General features: G+C 47.9%; 1 pseudogene across 1 annotated transcript; it reads right to left on the reverse strand.

The window, feature by feature from the left end:
- Window positions 1-717: 717 nt before the first annotated feature.
- Window positions 718-1,973, reverse strand: LOC306639530 (GDP-L-fucose synthase-like; annotated as a pseudogene). Its single transcript has one exon. The product of its transcript is annotated as a GDP-L-fucose synthase-like (transcript).
- Between the last annotated feature and the right edge of the window lie 2,760 nt (window positions 1,974-4,733).

Consider the following 4,733-nt stretch of genomic DNA (forward strand, 5'->3'; position numbering starts at 1 on the left):
TGGTAGACCCAATAAATGTTTTTTGAGTGAATGAGGAGAAGAATGATGCTCTAGAAAGGTGGAAGATACTCTGAAATTAAGAGTAAATTCCCTAGTGTCAGCTGACCTTCTTGCAGCCTAGGAGGAAGCTCTTTCTTGTACCACCCTAGAGTTATGTCTGATGGGCTCAGGCCTACAGAGCATGGCTCAATAAACAACAGGAAAAAAGCAAAAGTGTTCTGACCAGCCTGCTCTGTTTGGATTGGCAGAAGGTTTCCAGTTGGAAGGAATGCCTCAGACCTGAATATCTGAGGCATTCCATGTGAGAGGAAGGCTTGTTGGCTCAGCCTCCAACTTTGATGTGGAGCATATGGCCTAGATGTTGTGACTGTAAAAGAGGAGAGGGGAGGAGAACACAGTGGAGTTGGCTATATTGGGGACTTCTCAGTCCTTCTTGGTCCTTCCCATTGGTCCAGGCATGGACCAATTTGTCTCTGTGTAGTCAGGGGTCAGGATAGCAGGTTCTAATCTGGACTTTGCTACTAGGTAACTGTGCGACCTTAGACAATTCACTTCACCTTTCTGGACTTCAGTTTAGCTAGCTGTAAAATGACAGGATAGATGATATGATCCCCAAGACCCCTCTTTACCATTTTATGAAATGTTTTTGTTAGCATGTTACTGTGGGTCCTGGTCAGAAAGTGCTGACATTTTTTTCCCCCTGTGGAAATATACTTTATTGGCTCCCAGAGAGAGGACGGCAGGCCCAGAGTGAGTGACTGGGGCAGTGGGGGAGTGAGGTGCTGAGCTGATCCAGGTCTTTATTTCCCTGAGGATGGGCATACATGGTTTCCTGTTGGACAGCTGCCTAGAATTCCCTGGCAGAGGTGGTGGGATGTGGCCTGGGTTGCTGGGCAGTGTCCTTGGCTCCTGGCAAGGTCTGAAGGTGGTGGGCACTGGGTTTTGTCAGCAGTGCTTGCTCCTCTGCACGGCCTTACTTCCAGGCCTGCTCATAGTTGTCAGTGAACCATGCACAGGTCTCTTTTACAGCCTGCTTGAAAGGTGTGAACGGAAGTCAGGTAGGTAGTCCTGAAGCTTGCTGTTGCTGGTTGTCTTCTTAAACTGCCCATCTGACTTGGTTGTATCATAAGTGACTTCCCCATGGAAGCCCATGGCCTCCATCCATCACAGCCTCCTTGATGGAGACCTCATCTTCCTCATCCACTGAGAGGATGATGGGCTCTACCTCACTGTACTCCCACAGGACCCAGATGAAGAGCTGGACCAAGTCCAGTGAGTATATGAACTGCCTCCATGGCTTCTTTGTATCCTACATTGTCAGGGCGGAGCTGCTGCTCTTTGCCAGGTGTACCTTGTGGATGAGGCCGGGCAGCCTGTGGCCATCCTCAATGTTAAAGGATGAGACCCAAAGACATTGGTGGGGATGACAGCAGTGAATGTGCAGCCATGCTGCTGAAAATAGGCCCAAAGCTTGAGCCCTCTTTCCCCTGTCCCGGGAAGGCCTGGCCAAGAAGCAAGGAGGACCTGTTCTGCATGTCAATCACCCTCTTGGCAAAATTGCTGTTTTGGGATGGCCCATTGTGGATCATTGTCTCATCAGTAGGGTAGATGGTCTTGTCAGGGAAGATACAGGTGAACAGGCAGGAGACCACCTTGCAGACACCCACCTCAAAGGCAGAATACAGGACATTGTTGTTGATGTGCACGTTCTTCCCCCTGAAGTTCAAATTGTATCTGATATTCCGGAACAGGCCCCCTACCATTGCAGCAAGATGGATGATGTGTGTGCTGGACCTTCTGGAACAGGGCTTGGGTCTGTGCGGTGTCCGTGAGATTGGCATCTTTGGAGGAGACAAACACCCATTCCTCTCCAGGCAGGGCAGCCCCATCTTCTATCACCTTTTGGATGAGTCTGCCCACCAGTCCAGAGCCCCCGTCACTAGGATCTGCATGGACCTCTGGGGCTCACCCATGTTGATTGTACCGGTGCCCAGCCCCTTGCCGCAGGCCAGTGCTGACATTTTGTATCTACATGTAGGAGTTGAGGGGAAAGGGATGGGATATTGAGAAAGAGTACAATAAAATGCACCCTGAAATGCAAGTCTCCTTCCCCCTGTTCTTGACACTCACCACTGTTCTCTCCTGTGGAAGCACAGAACATTCCTTAATCTCTGAGCCTTGGTTTTCTCATCTGCACAGGGAGGCTAATGCCACCTCCCTGACTCAGAGGTAGTGAGGATTAAGTGAAGTCATCTGTGTATTGCACCTTGTAAACTGTCAAACACTACATAAGTGTAAGGAATTGTTACATGGCATAAAGCTGGCCTGGATGGAAAAAATATTAACAAATAGCACTCTATCAGGTAGCCCCCTTCTTTCCTGGGAATGTTTTAGTACATTGAAGGAATGCCTTCCTTCAATGAGTTTTCTCTGTCCCTTGGAGACCTCCAGTTTTCTCTGTCCCTTGGAGATCAAAACACTGCTGACTGAGTTTTCATTTCTCTAAATGCTTTTGCACTGGAGTAGAAAAAGCATTTTCCATATGATTTGACTTATCACACTAAACATGTGCGGCAGCATCCCTAGGTGGTGAGAATGAGAAGAATTTTCTCTCTATCCCTTGGAGTGCAGGGCCTGGAAGGCTGTGTTCAGAGTGGATGCCAGGAAGGGATGGTTGGAATAAAGTTCTTCACGACTACTTTGAAGTTGGAGGCACAGGGGCAAGGGCACCGAATAGGACGTGGAGTTACTTAATATCATTATGGTGTTTTTTTATCTTCATACTCAATGAGAGTTTGAAGGAAACTTGGAGAAGATCTAGTTGAATGTCCTTCTAAAACCTGAGACTTGGGGCCCACCTGAAGCCATCCAGTTCATGTAGAAAGGAACTGGGCCTAGAATCCCATCACTGGACTTGGTTCAAGTGCTTTTGTCTAGTGTAACTTGTGGGTCCTTTTCCCCCTCTGCCCACTCATTTCCCATCATAGCTCATTTCTCCCTTCCCCTATGTCCTTTCACTTCCCTTTTCTAAGCCAATTTGATGTAACTCTTAGGATGGAAGTGTTTTTTGAGTTTTAGGGGCAGGCTTCCTGTTCAACAAGGGTAAGGTGACCTTCCCAAAGCAGCCTGGGCATGTTCTGGGGTGTTAGGAAACATCCATTGCACCATGGGTAGGAGCCAGACTACACCCAGAGCTCCATGTTTAAGAAGTCAGTCAACCTGTGAACTGGATTCTGTGTTGACCAGTGTTCACTGACTCCCTCTTCCTCCTTTGCTGATATGAAAAGCAGGGCCAGTACATGATGGGCACTAGTCACAAGTGTGGTCCAAGGTCTCCTCCTTATACCCCACCTTCCCATTCTGCTGTCTCACTTCCCCCTGGGGCATTTCAAAGCCATGGGAATGGGTTGTGCCCCATCTGTTGTCAGTCCTGTCCAGACTCACCCAGATAGCACTGGCTTACGTTCAAGTGCCCAATTCAGCCCAATACCATGTTGGCTTGTCTAGGGGAACTTACCATGGGGAGATCTCTCCCTCTGGAAACAGTTGACTCTATTTATTCAGATGAGAACAATTTTCTCCCCCTTGCTCTTTCAACAAGTTCGACCTGGCGGGGGGGAGGGGGGGGTTGCTGCTCTGCTGCCAAGAGCAATAAAAGGCAAAAGGAGGAGGTGGAGGGCGGGGGAGACGCTCCATGATAATTGAGCTGTCAGCCAAATCCAGTGTTTCCTGGATCTGGGGTGTCTCACTGCCCACACAGGCTAGTTTGCAACTAATAGGGGAGGGAGCTGTTTTACTTCCTAATCACACTTAAAGATAACTCTACTTAGGCATATGGGACAGGTCTTGGTTGGAGTAGCTTCTGATAGCTTCCTCCATGGCTGATCTTCCTCTTGGTCTGGGCAGGGGCTGCCTCAGTATTTGGATCAGGAAACCAATTTGTCCCTTGGGTCTGGTGGAATGGGAGCATCAGGGAACCTCAAGGCAGTTTTCTAGCAGGTGGTCTAGCCCAGTTCTCACCTGGGCATGATTCTGTTGTTTTTGTAGCTCTTCTCTCTTCTGCACTGGCTACCCTTGTGGTAGAATGATTGGGTTAATAGTCTCCATGAAGGAGCATTCTGGAGGGTTGTTTCTTTTGGTTTTCCACCATCCAGGAGTCTCAGGAGAATAGACAAGCTTGAGTTGTATGAAGCTCTGATTAGATCTGCTCCCCTATAGCATAGAGGTACAGATGGGCTTATCTCCATGGGATATGGATGGCTTGAGATTCTATGAGGCAGAGGTCGCAGATAGGAAGGGCAGGGAGCAGCTTTCTGCAAATGCAGGGTCAACTAGAACCCAATATCACTGTGGTTGGAAAGCAGTTCATTCTCCCAATTTGGTGGCCAAGGCCTTTCTTGGTATTCATTGCCTTCCTGCTTTCTTACTGTGGCTTCTCTACATCACCCAGCACAGGAACCTATTAGTAGGTGTGAAATAATTGCTTATGGGTCTGAATCATCCTTAAGCATATATTAACATGTATGTGTATACATCTTAGATATTGTACCAGAAAGATGGAGTTTTGCTCTTTGGTAGCTCTTGATCTTGAACAGAGGGCTACGATGAGGGAAAATGCATAAGTGAAAAAACTCTAGGACTCCAAAGGCAAGTTAGAAGCATTGAATTTTAGAGCTGGAAGAGGTATTAAAGATAATCTGGTTCAATCCCTTATGGTACAGCTGAAAAAACTA

The sequence above is a fragment of the Sciurus vulgaris genome (assembly GCF_902686455.1).
Source record: "Sciurus vulgaris genome assembly, chromosome: 11".
NCBI lineage: Eukaryota > Metazoa > Chordata > Mammalia > Rodentia > Sciuridae > Sciurus > Sciurus vulgaris.